The sequence below is a fragment of the Nyctibius grandis genome, chromosome 3 (genome assembly GCF_013368605.1).
Source record: "Nyctibius grandis isolate bNycGra1 chromosome 3, bNycGra1.pri, whole genome shotgun sequence".
Classification (NCBI taxonomy): Eukaryota; Metazoa; Chordata; class Aves; order Nyctibiiformes; family Nyctibiidae; genus Nyctibius; species Nyctibius grandis.
The window spans coordinates 71,443,611-71,464,749 of record NC_090660.1 but is presented as its reverse complement, the minus strand read 5'-3'; positions in this window follow the sequence as shown (position 1 = coordinate 71,464,749).

The following is a 21,139-nucleotide window of genomic DNA, read 5'->3' as shown; positions in this document are numbered from 1 at the left end:
GCTGTTGGTCAGCCAGTGGAAGAGGTCTCTGAAGACTGAGTAAAACTGAGTAAAATTCCACAACTGAACAACACCCTATCACATACCATTTGACCACCTTACAAGTTGAAAGAACAGGCAACACAAGCAACTGAAACAAGAGTGCTTAAGCAGAGTGTTGTAAAAATTGTTTTTCTCAGACCATATCTCTTAAAGAAAAAAAATGAAGTGCTATTTCCAAGTCTCCACCACTGATACACATCTGAGTAGAAAATATGGAATCAAAAGGAAGTTATTGTAATCCAGTGTTCAGGCTTTTCTTTCCATGTAGTATCTTACTGATGTGGGAATGTAGATGTGCGTGGTGTTTGACAGGCGGACAGGGAAGAAACTACATGAACCAAAGGCTTTGCAATCTGCAGACCACTTGTGTGATTAGAGCTGTTTGAGGAAATCTCCACAGACATGCAGAGTCTCCTGGTGCCAGCTGTGCTCCCTACAGAGCACAGACATTTGATTTCAGCGTATGAGACAGAGAAGACGAGCTGTAAATGGAAGATGTAATGGATGGATGTCACTAAATGTAGCAATTTCATAAAATGGTGAGTCTAAGTAAATGTATAAGACATGCGCAAGGACCACACTCATTCATTCTAATGTTTTCATTTCTTTGATTATTTCCGTAATTGCTTTTTTAATATTCTCATAACTCTTTTTTTCCCCCACTTAAAAGGCAGTTGAATGAAAGGATAGTGATGTGTGGGAGGAGAGCAGGGGCAGACAGATTGTGTTCAGCATCCTCCACATTCCCTTATTAATTTAGTCAGACACATTAGTTCACATTATGAGAAACAGATGAGAAACTGCTAAAACATACATTATGAGAAACAGAAGGAGAAGCTGCTAAGCATACTTCTAAATAATGTTAAAACAACAGCAACTCCAGCTGAGGGCCAGCTGACTCACCAAGCTCTGTAAATCTGAGCTTTGCAGGACTCACAGAGTGTGCATATTCCTGCTAACCATTGGACAGGTTGAGTTGTAATGCTGAGTAATCATTGCATAAACCCTGTGTGAGAGAGATGAAGGAGGGCAAAAAATAGAGACAGCAGCACTTCAGTGAAAGCAATTGATGACAGCATCCACCTTGTCTACATTATACCTGTTCTTCAGCACAATATACAACTTTCAGCTACTCCGGATGCTTTGTTGGGTGAATTACAACACATTTCTACATGCCTTTCTTTTCCTTGAGTTTTCTTCTCAAGGTGAAGAAAGGTCAACTTATGTTCTGTGCAAGACAATCAGCTAGAACGTGTCAATTGTAATGAAGTTCTAAGGAAATAAAAAAGGGTATTTCATAGAATCATCCACAGGAAATCATCTGTGGCTTGGCTGAACCTTTAGAATAAACACTTGTGGTTGCATGACTCGCCTTTGTTTTGAGCTGACCTGTGGAAGACATCAGCAGGACTGGTACGATATTCAGCTCTGCTAATATTTTGTCTATTTCAGTTAGCCTGGCTTGATCAGTTCTCAGTAAAACGGAAAATGCAGTGTCTGTGTGAGAAGAGGCCAATCCATGCCACTCAGAATGATTTTTCCATAAAAGTATTTTCTTACACTGGGATTCAGCACCTCAAGCATCTCCAGCCCTTTGAGTATCTTTCAGTAATAAATTTTGCAAACATTTCAAGTAGGATGGCTCAGATCTGTGTGCAATACTACAAAAAACAAGATAAGTTGCTCTGCTTCACACAGGCATATTCATGCCAACGGTTTGATTTCTAGGAAAATTCTGTCTCATGTAAGACAGTTATGCACATTTTGCTTTTGGTATTCCTCAGAAATTCACCTATGATATATTTTAATTGTGGCTTTTTTTTTGTTTTGGTTTGGTTTGGTTTTTTTGTTGTTTTGGTTTGCTTTTTGGTTTTTTTTTTGGGTGTTTTTTTTATTTTAAGAATGACACATGTAAAATCTTTGATTTGACTTGTCCTTTTTAGATACTTTGGAAAAGTTAATAATTGTGTGATAACAATTGTCAATAAAGACTATAAAGTGCTATGTAAGATATTACATTTTCCCTGTAAAGCATGAATAAATATAAATATGACAAATGTATAGCCTCTGGTAGCAAATGCTGGGTTTTTAATAATTACTAAAGAGAGACAAATCATTCCTAATAAATAATGTACACTATGCAGTAGACAAGTCACCTAAGAGGATGGCAGTATCTTTGAGTGTACATGTAGTGTGCGAACTCAGGTATCTTCCTCTTTCAAAGCAACCAGAATTGAAAAGCAGTGCGGGGTCACCATTCTCCTGTTTTTGGCACTTTCCTTGTTCAAGCCCATCTGGCTGTGTTCCTCCATGTGGTACCTCACCAGTTCATCTGCCTGCCAGTGCCTGTCTTTACAAGGCCTCGTGGCATTCTGCCATCTCCTGTCTTACAAACTTTTCTATTGTTGCTGTGTTGTTCCTTGATTTCACATGCCTTTTAATTTCTCTTAAGATCTTCATGGTTTCTACTTGCTGCTGGTGGAAGAACTTTCTCTGTTACTGTATCCAGCCATGGCTTCCAGCCTGTGGTCCGGTTCTGTTAGCATACTGGTTTCACAGGTTTGAACTACATACAACACATTGAGCTCCAAAACAGAAAAAGTTTCTTAAGGCTGAGTTCTTGTAGCATAAATGGAGTCTGGTTGTACCACTTTCTTTAGGCAAGCAGTCCTCTCCCATGAGTTTTTCCCACCATGCTCAGATTTCTTAACTTCCTTGTTATCCCTCCATGAATGGATGAAGTTAATTATTTTTGCTTTCCCCATTAAGGCTCATGAACATAGTACAGACTGGCATTTGCTGCTGCTGTGTCTAAAATATATTGTGCATCACGTCACAGGTGCTTGCTGACTGTTTTGCTATTATATTTTTTAAAAATTCAGCCAGGCTAATATAGAAGGTGGAAGTAGACTGCTAGCTTTGCTCCATAAGCTTTTCTTCACATTTTACGTGGGATTTGCTCCAGCCATGCTTGAACCTCTTCTGCATTGATTTTCCATTAGCTCACTTGCTGATGAGATAACACTGACACAAATGTAATTTAAAAACAAATTTGAAATTTCCACATGCGAATATTTGCACCAAATATGGTTGTGTGTAACAGGGAAACAGACAATGAGATGATTTATTTAATAAGTGATGACTAGCTAACTTTGACCAAATAGAGGTTATTAAATACAGAATAACTGCAGAAGGCTTCATGTTTGACCTACAGTTAAACAAAATGTAGCCAAAAATGTGGTTGGTTAATTTTGAGCAACAAATGTAGTTGATTGATTGAGAAAAAACCCTTTTGCTTGCCTACGGCACAAACAGAATTTGGGTTAAGTAGGTTAGGTAAATAATTTGTTATGAGTTATTTGCTCAGCAATAATACAGCTTCACTTTTTCCTGTTGTTGTTACCTTTAACATTGCCTGCTTTTTTCCCTTCTCAATTCTTCTGCAGAGACACAAAATTGATAGCTGCATAGGAGGAGTAGCTGACAGCTTAATGAACAATTATTAGAGTCTGAGGCATATTTTCCAACAGTTGTTCATGAAGAGATGGGTGGAGTAATCCACTGTGGTGTTTAAGTGGAGCCTCTTTTGTCAGCACCTGCTATTAGAGAGTGTAACACTCGGTGGAACTAGAGTGTTTGCATCTCTTTTTAGGGAAATTGCAGTTGTACGTGGCTGGAAGCAAACTGCAGCACAAGGGGCACCTCACTTTCCTTCTCAGTAGATACAGACAAGTCATGCACCTTTTGGAGGAACTAAGCATTGACCAAGTTTCAGGCAGATTTTTTAAAGTTAAATACCATGTCAGCAAATTATTTCTTTACTCATTTAAAAACAAGGGAAAATAATGATAGTGGAACTGTACAAGATTTACAAAATAGCTAATACCAAATACTGGGAGAGTTTCAGAGTTCATCTTCGTAATTCAAACCTGTTCTCTACACATGAATTGTCAAAGCATCAGAGGAAAGTGGAGATTTCTCTCATTTACTTAGCCACAGTTGATAAGGTTTTGGTCTTAAGAGCTGGGAAGTATAGCTCAATTTTTTCAGTCAGCCCAGGTAGTTAAAGAGAGCTTCATGATTAATTGTGAATATTACCCATATTGTAAACTAAAAGGGCAGAGACTGCTTTTTCTTATGTAGTCCCATCTATTCATCCTATTGAGTAGCCAGATTTCCAAGACTGCCCTGGTTTGAGTGGCACTAATGGATGTTGTGTGCTGTCAGGATTGTAGCCTGTTAGCCTACAAAATTACTATGGAGACACATTTATCTTGGTCAGGCTAATTTTGTGATTGCTACTAAGACCCTCAAGACAAAATAAAATCAATATCCTATGCAGCTATGTGTAAAGTCCATGTGAAACTTTTAAAATAAACTCTTCATTTAAGGTAAAGGCAACTTATCTGGAAAGCTAAAATCTGTAGTTTTTTGCCTTCCTTTAGAGTCCTCTATTAATACTCAGAGAGTACTCAACAGAAGGACTCTAGGAGGTGATCTGCATTGATTTTGGCAAGGTAGACTGCGACAGTCACAATTACCCTGTGAGGTTTTAATGTATCTACAATCAAGGGCAATCAACCTCCAAATATGATTGTCAGAATTAACAGCATAGGAAAAGATGGTACAAGTACCAGCTAAGAAACCTATTTAACTGCAGCAAAGAAAACAGCATCAACACTGAGCTGCATGATCACCTTACCCCTAGTGAGCTTTAGCTAAAGGAACCAATGTTGTCTATAATTATAGTTAGCAGTGAGTCTTACTTTGTTTGCATTTAAATAATGCTATTATACTAATTGGCAAATTCTAGCCATTTTATAAATTATCTTCCTAAGTCCAATGCTTATGCTTTGTGGTAATGAGCGATTTTAGTGTATTATTTCTTAAATGGCATCCTTAGGAAGAATACTTCCAATAAAATGCCTTATTTGTTTCTCTGATAAGAGAACAGCGCTGCACTTTTCTTAGATTAGGAATAAAATCAAAATAAATACAATGCATGGATGTTACAAGAAAAGTCATCCTGCCAAAATATAAGTTAATATTGCAGCATCACAGTGATCAAGTTGTCAGTTTGTATGAAACAGTGCTTCATATAAAAGGCACTGTTTGGCAATAACACTACCAATTATAAAAGACAGAAACAGAGTCCTGTCATTTCATGATTTGAAATATAAATGCCTTAACTCAAATACATGAAGAAATGTTAGCTAGTGCAGCAACAATTAAAACTCAAAATACAGATAGCACTTAAGAGATAAAATGCTGAGGTGTACCCTGTTTTGTCAAGATTGATATATACAAAGTAATTGACAACAATGAGTTGGAAGAGATTAAATGGACAGGATTGACATTTGTAAAGCCAAATAGAGTACCAGGACATTTTAATTGACATGGTACGCCTTCTACTTTTTATTCCCCAAAACAAAAATTTCTTTACCAAATTCTGTTCTTTTTAACCTCATCTGAACTGGAACTGAAGCATTTGGAATAATTTTATTTTTGTGACAGCAGCAGAGAAATATGACATGTGGTTTAACTAGGAATCATAAGTATTTTGTGATCATAGGGGGAAAAGCTATGATCACAAAAGCTATAAAAAATATCACTGGAAAATTTATAAACCTAATTCATGGTGCAGTCTCTTTCTCAGCTTTCTGATGTTATTTACTTTAATTCCAATAATATATTCCATATTCAGCAAAACAGCATTACATAAGTACAGAAGGGAAATTTTACCTTGTGTCAGTGTTTCATTTTAACTGTTTTAACTGGTAGTAATACTACTTAGCTTTTTTATATGTTGAGTGACTATTCTTGCAAACCTCTTGAGAAATGGAAAATCGTTCTAAATCTCATTTTACGTCAAAATCCTGATCCATAGAGATGCTGAGGTACTTGTCTGAGGTTACATGCTAAGGGTTAAATCTAGCAAAATATGTAAAAATGTGCACAAGTACACTAACACTGAAGTCATAGGCAGATCCAAATCCTAAGGACTGATCACCAGGAAAATATGATTTCCCTTTAAGTGCTTCAGGAATGGATGGTTGTGGCTGGTTATCATGCCACCATGCAAAATTTTGACATGGAAGTTTAAAAAGAAGAGTTTTCTTGACAGTTCCAACTGAATGGGTTAGACATGCAACCTTATCTATAAAGGTAGTTCAGATATAAGTCAAATATATATCACCTAATAATTTTACTTACTGGGTTATGAAAGTGTTTTCTTGTAATTCTGTCTTCGGACTGGGATGCAAAGTTGCTGATATGGCAGGATAAAGTTTAACAGAGGGAAAGTGGACCAGGAAGGCAGCACTGTGAAGATCCATGAGAACCAGCCCTGGCCCTCAGGCCCAGAACATCTTCAATACATCTTCTTGAATACTTTGTATTCAAAGTTTCAGCTTTACAGAGGTGAAAGCTTTGGATCTGAACTTCACTGCACTACATACAAATACCCTAATTCACACCATAGTCAGTGTATTGTCTTTCTTTTTTGAATAATTCTATGTATCTATACTTTCTCCTTGCAATTTATGACGTGTCTTCAGTAACCCTTTTATGGGAACCTTCAGGATCACAAGGCACAGCTCAGCATTTTTATCTAAAAGGCAATGGATTCATTTCCTATGTTTAGTTGATTTACCTAGCGATCTTAATTTTTTAGTGGTAAAAAAGAGGCCTGGGGATCTGAAGAGATGTCTCAGACCTACAGCAAACATCCGGAAGTCACACCAGGAAGGCCGGGAAAGAAGACAATATATTATAAGAACAAATAATTCAAGTGTAGTAAGTGTCAGCTGACAAAACTGACTTGGATTCTTTTTTTCTCAATACGGTCTGACAATCTTCCTGCAGATACTTGTGATTTTAAGTTTTTCTTTCAAGGGCAAACAGTGAACTAAATTTAGTAATTTAATTCCTTACCTCTACCAGCACTCCATTAAAACTGTAGTCATGCTCTCCACATGCAACTTCTATTTTCCTGTTCACAGAATCACAGAATCACAGAATCACAGAATCACAGAATCACAGAATCACAGAATCACAGAATCACAGAATCACAGAATCACAGAATCACAGAATCACAGAATCACAGAATCACAGAATCACAGAATCACAGAATCACAGAATCACAGAATCACAGAATCACAGAATCACAGAATCACAGAATGTTAGGGATTGGAAGGGACCTCGAAAGATCATCTAGTCCAATCCCCCTGCCGCAGTAGGATTGCCTAGACCATATCACACAGGAACGCGTCCAGGCGGGTTTTGAATGTCTCCAGAGAAGGAGACTCCACAACCTCTCTGGGCAGCCTGTTCCAGTGTTCAGTCACCCTCACCGTAAAGAAGTTTTTCCTCAAATTTAAGTGGAACCTCCTGTGTTCCAGCTTGCACCCATTGCCCCTTGTCCTGTCAAGGGATGTCACTGAGAAGAGCCTGGCTCCATCCTCTTGACACTTGCCCTTTACATATTTATAAACATTGATGAGGTCACCCCTCAGTCTCCTCTTCTCCAAGCTAAAGAGACCCAGCTCCCTCAGCCTCTCCTCATAAGGGAGATGTTCCACTCCCTTAATCATCTTCGTGGCTCTGCGCTGGACTCTCTCTAGCAGTTCCCTGTCCTTCTTGAACTGAGGGGACCAGAACTGGACACAATACTCCAGATGCGGCCTCACCAGGGCAGAGTAGAGGGGGAGGAGAACCTCTCTCGACCTACTAACCACACCCCTTCTAATACACCCCAGGATGCCATTGGCCTTCTTGGCCACAAGGGCACACTGCTGGCTCATGGTCATCCTGCTGTCCACTAGGACCCCCAGGTCCCTTTCCCCTACGCTGGTCTCCAACAGGTCTGCCCCCAACTTGTACTGGTACATGGGGTTGTTCTTGCCCAGATGCAGGACTCTACACTTGCCCTTGTTATATTTCATTAAATTTCTCCCCGCCCAACTCTCCAGCCTGTCTAGGTCTCTCTGAATGGCTGCGCAGCCTTCCGTTGTGTCAGCCACTCCTCCCAGTTTGGTGTCATCAGCAAACTTGCTGACAGCGCACTCTAATCCCTCATCCAAGTCATTAATGAATATATTGAATAGAACTGGTCCCAGTACCGACCCTTGCGGGACTCCGCTAGACACAGACCTCCAACTGGACTCTGTCCCACTGACCACTACTCTCTGGCTTCTTTCCTTCAGCCAATTCACAATCCACCTCACTACCCGATCATCCAGACCACACTTCCCCAGTTTAGCTGCGAGGATGCTGTGGGAGACCGTGTCAAACGCTTTACTGAAATCGAGATAGACCACATCCACAGCTTTACCATCATCTATCCACCGGGTAACATCCTCATAAAAGGCTATCAAGTTGGTTGAGCATGACTTCCCCTTGGTGAAGCCATGCTGAGTGCCCCTAATGATCCCCCTATCCTTGATGTGCCTAGAGACAGCACCAAGGACAAGTTGTTCCATCACCTTTCCGGGGATGGAGGTGAGGCTGACCGGTCTATAGTTACCCGGGTCCTCCTTCTTGCCCTTTTTGAAGACTGGAGTGACATTCGCTTTCCTCCAGTCCTCAGGCATCTCTCCCGTTGCCCACGACTTAGCAAAGATGATGGAGAGTGGCCTAGCAATGACTTCCGCCAGCTCCCTCAGCACCCGTGGGTGCATCCCATCAGGGCCCATGGATTTATGGACGTCCAGGTTGCTTAATTGGTCCCTGACCCAGCCCTCATCAACCAAGACAGATTCCTCCTCTACCCTGACTTCTGCTGGGACCTCAGGGGTCCGGGGCTCCTCAGGACAGCCTCCAGCAGTATAGACAGAGGCAAAGAAGGCATTCAGTAACTCCACCTTCTTTTTATCCTCTGTCTCCAGGGCCCCCACCTCATTCATCAGTGGGCCTACATTGCCTCTAGTGTTGGCTTTACCTGCAACGTATTTGAAGAAGCCCTTTCTGTTGTCCTTGACCTCTCTTGCAAGGTTTAATTCCAAGGAGGCCTTAGCTTTCCTAGTTGCCTCCCTACATCCTCTGACAACAGACTTATATTCCTCCCAAGTGGCCAGCCCCTCCTTCCACGATCTGTACACCCTCTTCTTCCACTTGAGTTTGCCCAGCAGTTCCTTGTTCAACCATGCAGGTCTCCTGGTACCCTTCCTTGACTTCCTACCTGTTGGGATGCTCTGATCTTGAGCTCGGAAGAAGCAGTCCTTGAATGCTAACCAACTATCTTGGGCCCCCTTACCTTCTAGTACCCTGTCCCATGGGATTTCCCCTAGCAATTGCTTGAAAAGGCCAAAGTTGGCCCTCCTGAAGTTCAGGGTTGCGATTCTGCTAGCTATTCTGTTCCTGCCACATGAGATCCTGAACTCTACCATCTCATGGTCACTACAACCAAGGCTGCCCTCAACCTTCACCTCTTCAACCAGACCCTCCTTGTTAGTGAGGATAAGATCCAGCAGCACTCCTCTCCTAGTTGGCTCATCCACCATTTGCATCAGAAAGTTATCATCAACGCACTGGAGGAACCTCCTGGACTGGGGATGGCTGGCTGAGTAGGCCTCCCAGCAAATATCAGGATAGTTGAAATCCCCCACAACAACCAGGCCCTGTAATTGCGAGACTGCTCTCAGCTGCCTGTAGAAGGCCTCATCACCGTCCTCATCCTGATCCGGTGGCCTGTAATAGACACCCACAACAGTATCACCCCTGCCAGCCTGCCCCTTAATTCGCACCCACAAACTCTCAACTCGCTCCTGATCCGCCCCTGGACAGAACTCAATACATTCTAGCTGCTCACTCACATAAAGAGCAACTCCACCACCTCTCCTTAGCGGCCTGTCTTTCCTGAACAGGACATAGCCATCCATGACCACATTCCAGTCATGCGAGGCATCCCACCAAGTCTCTGTAATTGCCACTAGATCATAGCCCCCCGACCAAACACGGATTTCTAACTCCTCCTGCTTATTCCCCATGCTGCGTGCATTGGTGTACAGGCATTTCAGGGAGCGAGCTGGGCACACCGATTTCACCCCAGGGGGATGGGAGGCCTCCTGGTCTACCTCAACACTAGAGCATTGCCCCAGTGTTGCAAGCCCAGCTACTACCTCATCCCCCTTCGAATCTAGTTTAAAGCTCTCCGAATGAGCCCTGCTAATTCCTGTCCCAGAACCCTTTTGCCCCTATGACATAAACCTTTCCCATGTATCACTGTCACACCTGTTGTCCTATAAAACCAGCCATTATCAAAGAACCCAAAGCCCTGCCTGTAGCACCAGTCTCGTAGCCAGGCGTTAATAGAGAGAATCCTACTGTTCCATCCCACTTCATCACCTGAAAATGGAAGGAGGGAGGGGAAAACAACTTGTGCTCCAGACTCTTTCACCAACCATCCTAGGGCCTTGTAGTCTTTCTTCATCCCCCTCAGACTACGGGATGCAGCTTCTTCCCCACCTGTCTGGAAGATCAGCAGGGGGTAGTAGTCTGTGGCCTTCACCAGGTTGGGGAGTTGCCTGGTGATATCCCTGATTCGGGCTCCAGACCTCCCTGTGATGGGGGTCAGCTCTGCATATTGGGCCCTCAGTTCCCTTTAGGAAGGAGTCTCCAACCACTAAAACTCTTCTCTTCTTCCTTGTGGAGGAGGTAGCTATACACCCGTCAGGTTTTTCTGACTGTGGTGGGACCTCTGATATAGGTTGCCTCTCCACCACATCCCCATTGGACCGGCTGTATTCCATTAGGGCTTCATATCTATTGCTCAGAGGCACCTGTGGAGGCAAGGTAGGCAAGGAGGGCACTCACCTTTTGCCATGGCCATAGACTTGCCTCCACTCACTCCTTTCCTCTAGGTTATCGTTTTCCACCTGAGAGGGGCAGAGTACAGGGGTCCCTCGATCCTGGGAGCTCTCCGGCAGGTGCTCCCATTTTTGTTGCAGGGAGGGCAGAGCCTGGCTCCACCAGTCTATCTCCATTTCAGCCTCCCGAATGCTCCTAAGCCTTTCTACTTCGGCTTGAAGCCTTTCAACCTGGCTTTGCAGCTGTGCCGCTCGGCCGAGCGGATCATCTACTTGCTCACAGTGCACACAGCCCCCTGACACCACAGAGATGGTGTAGCATTCCCTGCAGCCGGCAACCTGCACCATCGCCTCCTTCCGTGGGAGCTCTGTCTGGGTTCCCACATCCATTTTGGTCTTCTTCCACCAGGTAGATACCATTGTTCTTCCTCTGAGCTGGGAAATACCTGTTGGTGCCACCCCTGGTTCACAGCTCCTTGGCACCTTCCTCACCTTGTGCACTGGGAGGGAGTCAGTGCCCTCCCCAACGAGCTGCAAACAACTGCAGCCTCTCCTGCCCTGGGACACACCCAGTCACTGCTTACTCACACAGTCACAGCTGAATCTCCCTCTACCCTCCAGGAGGCTCTTTATCACCCGATCAATCAATCAATCACCCAATCAACAGGGGGTGGTGCATTTAAATCGCCCGCGGTGCCTCCGCAGTGCCTCTGGCTATGCCCCCTCCTCTCCTGATTCGTTGCCGGGAACCTCCGGGTCCGGGGTCAGGAGGAAGCAGCTCGGGGCTGATGCTCGCGGGGGGCTCAGGGGGGGCCCAGAGTACGAAAAACCGCCCGGTTAAGCCCGATGTCGCCCTCGCCCCCGCGCTAACCTCAAGTCGCTTTCGCTGCTGCCGCTGCTTTCGCTGCTGCCGCCGCTGTCAAACAGTTGTGGATTTTTACAAAACTGTTATTATTTTTCTGTAGCTCATGAACAATTCTATAGTAGTTGCATTTAATTGAAGAGCTTCTTCACAGAAAGCACAGAAACAACTAGGTTGGAAGAGACCTCTGGGATCTTCGAGTCCAACCTTTGACCTAACACCATTGTGTCAACTAGACCATGGCACTAAGTGCCATGTCCAGTCTTTTCCTAAACACCTCCAGGGATGGTGATTCCACCACCTCCCTGGGAACCCATTCCAATGCCTAATAACCCTTTCTGTGAAGAAATTTTTCCTAATGTCTAACCTGAACCTCCCCTGGTGCAGCTTGAGACAATTCTTATAAATGTAAAAAAATAAGTATGGGAATACTTACAATTTATTTTTAATTTAGTTTAATTTTTTTGTAAGCTTTACATGGTCCAGATGTGTCATGGATTGTATGGTTTTTACTTTATATGAAAACTTTTCTTAATTGTGTTTAAGAATTTTTCAGGAACTGTCTGATCTACCAAAATTATGGGATTATTCGGGATTACACATGATCATTCTTAAATAAATGCTAAAGGTCATTGTGGGTATTAATTACAAATTATGAGTTCAGTATCTCATGTGAATGCTCTCTCATCATGTGCCTGTAGTTGCATAGCCTTCACATTAGAGATGACACTCAAGGTGAAACCGTGAAATATCTTCAGGAGATATCCCCTTATCCTCTTCTCTCTCACTACTGACTTTGGCTTCAAAATTACTCAGGAGTTTCTGTGTGGTTTTGACTATTTGGTGATGGCAGCAGTGGTGGAAATAGGTGCTCATGCATAATCTAAGTTCAGATGCTTGCTAAAGGTAAATGCCAGAAGTACAGTATCTCTCACCTCGGAAATCTCATCCCTGGAAATCTCATCAGAAAATTGTTAGGCCAAATCTCCACTTTTCTTTTCTTTATTGTCCTGTTTTGAATTCAGAAACTAAGCCTTAAAGGTACTTCATGCAGATGGTAAAACCTTGCAAGGTGACATGTGATAAGGTATTCATGCTTCTTTTGTATATTGCAGTGAATCACACTAAATGTTTATGGCTGGCTGCATTACCCAGGAAAATTGCCGTTTGATCATTGACAGGCACTGCTGAAGCCTTATAGTAATTATAAAATGATTCCATGACAATATTATTAGGAAGAAGTAGAAACCATTGATTTATTTAGCACTTCATTGACTTTTATCCAAGTTAGAATCAGATGTGCAATAACTCACTGTAACACCACTAGAGACTTACACAAGACCTACTTTTGTCCGCTATTCTGCCAAGAAATAGAATTCCTAGTTAAAATGATTGAAATAAAATGTAAAAGTAGGTTAAAAAAAATGGCTGATATCTTTTTCTTCTTGTCAGATTTCATGAGCTTTTTCAAAGTCTTTTGAATCCCTCTCACTCCCTCCTGATCTGTTCACCTGTTCAGCCTTTTACTCAGCCTTGGTCCTGTCATAAGTAAAAATTTGACTCGGTGTCTGCAAAAGTTTGTGGGACCAACTGTACATAACTCAGTGCAAACTTATAATGGGAACAGGCACAAAAGTCAGCTGGAAATTCTGCAAGTTAATATGTAAATTGAGCTCACATGAGTTTGTCCTAGATATTGAACTACTACTAAGATGCTGCTTGAAGCTACAGAGATGGTCAGTTCAGAGGGCAATACTTCTTTCTTTAAGCTAGTAAGTCAGATCTGGTTTTGCTGATCTTTGTAATGGAAATAACACATCTGCTAAAAGAGAAGACGAGGTAGGCTGGCAAAGGAAGACTACTAGAGGGGGACACAGCAAGCAGAGGCACAGGTTATCAAAACAGGTTATTGGGGCTTTTCATGCCCGGAACGGAGGAAATCCTCAGACTGATTTCTGATTTACTCTGACATTCCCATTTTGGTCTGATCTTTTACAGACTCAGGGATCAGTCACTTATGGCTATGGTCATGCTCTGAATGTGAAGATGTAAGACGAAACCTTTGCCTACTCCTAAAACTACCACAGCCTTTGAAATGGTGCTCTTTTATTCCTAACACCATGTCTGCAAGGGCAAAGGTGAATATTGCCTCACAAGCTCAGGTGAAAATTCACCTCTGTTATGGAGGCAACACTTAACAGGGTTATGATGGATAGAGATCACCTCATGGGCCAGGGATGGCACCCATCACGGTGAATCAAGGGGAGTGGCTCTCCGGAGCACCTTACTGACTGAGGGGGTCACAGCCTAGGGGTATGGGACTCATCGGAGGACACAGGGGACAAACACTTTAGGATTGCACAAGACATACTATGGGTTTTTTAGGGGAGGAACTAAGGCAGGGAAAGGGAAGGATCTAGGTGGTTTGGGGAGAAACAAGCATGGGAAACTAGAGGCATAATGAGATAAAAGTGGCCTGGTTGGGTGTGAGCAGGTTCCTGGTCAGTATGCTTGCCTGGCCGTGCACTGAGCTTGATCAGTGCTGTCTGCCCTGACTTTTCATTGAACTCCAGGTATTTTCCTGGGTAAGGGACTCATTACTCAGTGTGTGTGTATGTGTGTATGGGGTGTGAGTGCCAGCAAATGGAGTCAGACCATGGGTCAGGGGAACGGTGTGTCTGTGGTGCCAGAGGCCGGAGGGGGTGGACATTTGTAGGACAGGATATGGTCACTAGCGAGATACATATGTGTGTGTGTATGTGTATATATATATATGTATATATATATATATGTGTCTACACACAGAAGCACACACACATATTTGCCAGTAGTGGACCTCCATCCTTCTCAGCCAGAGAGGCATGCAAGATAAGGCTGCTGGTGCTGTGTTCATGTGAGTGCTCTGTGTGTCTGTCGGTGTTGATCTGTGTGGCCAGTCATGTATATATGGATTTTCCATCTGAAAATGAGGAAAAACATCTTTACTTTGAGGGTGACAGAGCACTGGAACAGGCTGCCCAGGGAGGTTGTGGAGTCTCCTTCTCTGGAGATATTCAAAACCTGCCTGGATGCAACCCTGTGCAACATGCTCTAGGGAAACCTGCTTTGGCAGGGGGATTGGACTAGATGATCTCCAGAGGTCCCTTCGAACCCTAACCATTCTCGGATTCTGTGATTCTATGTGGTATATATGTGTGATATGTGTGCGTGTGCCTGCTGGGGAAACGTGCTCATGCTCACTGTTCTTTAGACCTGGGGACATGGAGCTGTGGCAGCCTCACTTCTGTTGGGCTGCCAGATTTGGCAGCCCCTAACAAGGGCAGAGGTGCTCAATGCCTTCTTTGCCTCGGTCTTTAATGTCAAGACCAGTTGTCCTCAGGAGACTTGGCCCCCAGAGCCCGAAGTTAGGGACAGGGGGCTGTGTGAACCTCCCATAATCCAGGAGGAGACGGTTAGTGACCTGCTGTGCCAGTTGGACATCCACAAGGCTATGGGCCCGGATGGGATTCACCCCAGAGTAATGAAGGAACTGGCAAATGAACTTGCCAAACCACTCTCGATTATCTACCGGCAGTCCTGGTTAACTGGAGAAGTTCCAGCTGACTGGAAATTAGCAAATGTAATGCCCATCTACAAGAAGGGTTGGAAGGAAGATCCAGGGAACTATAGGCCTGTCAGCCTGACCTCGGTGCCAGGCAAGGTGATGGAACAGATCATCCTGAGTGCCATTACATGGCACATGCAAGACAATCGGGGCATCGGGGCCAGCCAACATGGATTCATGAAAGGCAGGTCCTGCTCGACCAACCTGGTCTCCTTCTATGACCAAGTGACCCGCTTAGTAGATGAGGGCAGGGCTGTGGATGTAGTCTATCTAGACTTCAGTAAGGCATTCGACACTGTCTCCCACAGCATCCTCCTAGACAAACTGGCTGCCCGGGGCTTGGATGGGTGGACTTTTCGATGGGTTAAAAACTGGCTGGATGGCCGAGCCCAGAGAGTGGTGGTGAATGGGGCAAAGTCCAACTGGCGGCCGGTCACTAGCGGTGTTCCCCAGGGCTCAGTTCTGGGGTCGGTGCTGTTCAATATCTTTATAGATGATCTAGATGTAGGGATTGAGTGCACTCTCAGCAAATTTGCAGATGACACCAAGCTGGGTGGGAGTGTTGATCTGCTGGAGGGTAGGAAGGCCCTACAGAGGGATCTGGACAGGTTAGATAGATGGGCCGAGACCAACGGCATGAGGTTCAACAAGAACAAGTGCCGGGTCTTACACTTGGGCCACAACAACCCCATGCAGCTCTACAGGCTGGGGGAAGAGTGGTTAGAGAGCGGCCCGGCGGAAAAAGACCTGGGGGTGCTGATCAACAGCTGGCTAAACATGAGCCAGCAGTGTGCCCAGGTGGCCAAGAAGGCCAATGGCATCCTGGCCTCTATTAGGAATAGTGTAGCCAGCCGGTCTAGGGAAGCGATCGTCCCTTTGTACTCTGCACTGGTGAGGCCGCATCTTGAGTACTGTGTTCAGTTCTGGGCCCCGCACTTCAAGAAAGTTGTTGAGGTGTTGGAGCGAGTCCAGAGGAGGGTGACCAAGCTGGTGAAGGGTCTGGAGGGTCTGACCTACGAGGAACGGCTGAGGGAGCTGGGGTTGTTTAGCCTGGAGAAGAGGAGGCTCAGAGGTGACCTTATTGCAGTCTACAACTACCCGAAGGGAGGTTGTAGTGGAGTGGGAGTCAGCCTCTTCTCCCAGGCAACTAGCGATAGGACAAGAGGACACAGCCTCAAGCTTCACCAGGGGAGGTTCAGGTTGGACATTAGGAAGAATTTCTTCACAGAAAGGGTTATTAGACATTGGAATGGGCTGCCCAGGGAGGTGGTAGAGTCACCATCTCTGGATGTGTTTAAGAAAAGACTGGACATGGCACTTAGTGCCGTGATCTAGTTGACAGGGTGGTGTCAGGGCAACGGTTGGACTTGATGATCCCTGAGGTCTCTTCCAACTTGGTTGGTTGATTCTGTGAAGTAGTACATAAGTAATGTGAAGGCTTTGTTGTAGCCCTCAGTGGGAAAGTGAATTTTGTTGTTACTGGATTGAGACAAGGTACCATACTTTGAAAGAATTGATTAAGAAATATTTAATACTAATGGAAAATTAACATAATCTTAAAGTGCAATTTAACATCTAAATAATAATGAAATTAAAAAAGAAATCAGTATCAATACAAGAAAAGAAATGATGCCTCCATACTTTGAGTAACCAGATTTAGGGAAGATCTGTTAATCTTCATGCCAAATTTCTAATATTTCAGTAGCAAAAAAAATGTAATCATACCATTAATAGTGGAGGAAGACCTACACATCATTTAAGTACTGCCTACTTTCTCAATGGAGTTTATAAGTAGCTATTGAAGTTGCTGCCTTCCACTGAGGTGAAATTTCACTTATACTTGTGAAACAATGATCAGCTCAGTCTTTACAGACTTAGTTTCAAAAGTAAAAAACCCTTCTTTTATAATTACATTCTTTACCCTTATGTGTAGATCATGCTTTCTATGATCGGAAAATAGGAAACACACATTCTGTACTTAAAAGTGAAAGGAAAATGACCTGGCTCACCACATGTTTCTCAGCTCAACATTTACTTTATTCCAGCTGTGGAAATAACATTTTGAAGAATAATTTAAGACCATGGTAATAAGTAGAGTTGAGTTTATAATGAAACATAAATTTACAAAAGATATATTGTGTCAGACTAAACTGGCATCTTTCCCTCTTTTAGATAGCAGATTTTTCCAACAGAAAGATCTCAGTGATGTCGATGCAGTAAAGTATTTGATATGGTATAATATGGAAAATAATTAGTTACATTGGAGCAGGCAGAGTGGAAGATCATAAGATGGCTAAGGAGCTAGCTACAGGAAGGATGACAACAGTCTGCTGGTGAAAAGAAAACATTGGCCATAGGAAAATTACAAATGGGAGCCCCACCAGGTCAGTGCTGGGAGCAAAGTTATATTAGATTTCACTAATGACTTTGACCCAAAGAACAGGAGGTGGCTTATGAAGTCTGCTGGCAAAGGTAAGAGCTGTTAGAAAGAATCTGAGGATCCCCAGTATTTGAATAATAGCAATGGGATAAAACTCATTAACATGAAGTGGAAGTTTGTGGACTCAGACTTCAGGCACTAAGAACTGTGAGTCAGCATGTGGAAATGGCTGAGGGAAGGACTGGATAAATTGCTTTACTATAGGATGCTTCTCAGTTGCCAAAATTGCATAACATAAGCCAACAAATCAAATAAATAGAACAGATGCATTCATAGCATTAAGTACTGGAGGTATTTCCAGTAGAAACAAAAATCTGTCAGTGATGCTGTACAAGGCACTGGTGACAACAGATCTGTCATATAATTTTGATTTTCAATTTCCTAGAAAAGGTGGTAAAAGCTAGAAGAGGTGCAGAGAACAGATACCAGGGCAATGAGAGGAACAGATGTTTTTTCTCAGAAGTGAACTATATAGGTTTATCCTAGGAGGCTGTGTTGCTTTAAAAATTATATGACAATACAATCTGGAATTTAAAGGAAGATGAACAAAAAATTAAAGTATTGAGAAAATGGGGCAATTTAGCACCTTCTTTTCATCTCCTTCAGATTGAATTCACTCAGGTGCAGACTGTAAAGCAACTATAGGAAAACTGCACAGGGATGAATTTCCTTCAATATTTTCATTCTTTCCCGCAGCCTCTCTTGGGCAGAAGAATTTGAATGTATTCTGACATTTTTCAGAGATTTCTCCTAACTTTAAAAAAAGCTATTAATTTATAACTGCCCCTATGTACCCATCTTTGGCTGTTTGGAAATGCCCAGTACTCTAATATTTAGGCACAGTGTTTTCATTTAAAGATAAAGGTGAAAGAAAGCATGTGGGAGAAAAAAAATCCCCAAAGGATTGAATTTTGAAAGGTTAATTCCAAGTGCTGAGGGTGTAGTGTCCAAAATCATAGAATCTTTTTGACTATATCTGATATTATCCTTCTTTATAGCTGACAAATGTTAACATAAAAAAAATGAAAATGCCCTCTAGTTCTCTTCCCTTAATCTTAACACTGGATGACTGCTCTACTACATTAATACTTACTCTGACTGTTCTTTTGACTCCCTTGGTGATTTGATCCATAAATCGCTCCTCTCTGGAGCCCAACAAAAATTACATATTTATTTTTCTACCAGGAGTTTATGTTCCTGAATTTTCAATGTGTTTTCCTGCTACAGTGATACAATGGTTCTGTTTTACTTAGTGTCTTATTTCTTGCATGCAAAACTTCTATGGTGGTGAGTCATCATCTCATATGGGGAAAATAGTGATATTTTCAAAATGTATATTAAAAACAGTTGAACATCCGATTTACAGATTTGCTATGGTTCTGAGGCACATTTGTTTCAAATACACTTTATTGACAGGTCTTCTATAAACACACACAAATGACATCTTTTCAAATCACTGTGCTTTTTTTTTTTCAATAAACAAAAAAGAAGTACAAGGTTATGGCTCTATAATCTGGTATTAAATCAAACTAGTGCATCAACCCACACAGCATAAGAGAGCACCACTGGGAGATGTCTACCACTGATCTTCCTGCCTTGGAAAGCTTAAGATTACATAAACGCGTTCTCTTTCATTTAACCTACTCAAAGCCTGTCTCTTTGAATCAAAACTCATGTTGGCCACTCCAAATTATCAAGACACAACTTATCTACAATAGACTGCTCCAAAAGATTACTGACAAATTATAAGCAATTTCAGCTGTCTGTGAATGTTTCCTGTGGATCATTTTGACTGACCTTGAGATCAACCTTTAGCAATTTGAGTATTTGTCTTTCATATATTTCCCTAGTGGATATGAATATCAGTTGTATAAAAAAATGATGGATGGTGGCAATTTCCTATTAATTGCTACAGAAAAAAAAAATCCTAGCACGTCTGATGGGTAGCACTGACCACAGAGAAAGGGGAACTGTATTTCAGGTGAATATTTTCTCTGGCATTTTTTTGTATAAACAAGTCTTGAATGATGCCTTTGAATAGCTGTGAAAATGTGTCATTGGCAATTGTCCTAGAATTACAAACAGAGTAAGGGAAAGATGAAGTCACCTATTCAACAGAAGTAACTGCCAGAAACAAGGAAGAAAATACGCTCTTTCTTTTTCCTCTTACAGTTTATCTTTATCTACTAGAGGAAAGCTGAGTCAGTGATTTAAGACTATCAGGCTCAGTGAGTATGCTGGTTTCTGAATATTGACAGATATACCATCATCTTAAGTATAACTATTTATTGTTTTTCAATGGCCACACTTTTACTATCTAATTGCATTTTCAAGCAATTCTAGAAACTTTACAAGTGAAAATATAGGAACAATTGAAAATGCAGTATTTTCACTGAACAGCAAGTAAGCCCCAGTGATATTCAATTTCCAACAATGTTATCTGAGTGGTCTTTCTTGAAAAACCTTATGTAAACCATTGTCGCCTGGTATATACATAGTTTTTAACACACAAGAAATGTTCTTACTAGAATGACATTAGATACTATCATACAGAAGTGCAAGAAGTTATTATTCTCATATTAAATTCTTTAATCTGTGCATTACTTACTATTTTCTGGAGTGGATTCATTATTTTAGGGATTTATAACAGCTAATCTTCATAAGCTGTCACAAAGCAGAATAAGTATTTACAGAATATTTTGCCATTAGTAGTGGTTGTGAGCGAAAGCATAAGATAACATACTTTCTAACACTCTTATTTCAGCCGTAGCTTAGTTCACACTAAGGGATTTTTGTGGCCTGAAAAATAGGAAACAAAGACAGCCTGAAGGAATGTTCTTCATGGTGATAGTCTCAGGGACAGCATTTTAAAGTGTTCTGATGCTCAAAGATGCAGGTAGGCACTTAGTATTTAAAAAAATGACTGGGTTCCTGCTAGCTCAGATGCTTAAGTGTCTTTTTTTTTTTAACTCAGCTGGGCATCTGTCTGCACTATATCTCTAGCTCTTCGCTACTTTCAAGTAAATTCTGATCAGTGAAAACACATTTTCTTCTTCTGAGCATCTGTTTTACCCTTTCAAACTTAGCTGCATGTCTGAGGGTGAGTTTGGATTCTTCCTTTCTGTCCATCACTAGTAATACAGGTTTTGCAAGCCCAGAAATGCCCTTAGGCCTAGTTTTGGAACAGAGTGAACACTTTTTACAATGCTGATCAAGAAATAAGAGAATCCCAATCATGTTTTGTCTGTGTTGTTCACCCAGATGAAACCAGAATAGTAAGCAGGAGCACAAATCTATTCAGATGGTGACATGCTTACTTAGTAACTATTACTCTGAAACATACTTTAATAGAGAAAAGTAAGGATGTCTGGTTAAAGCAATGTAAT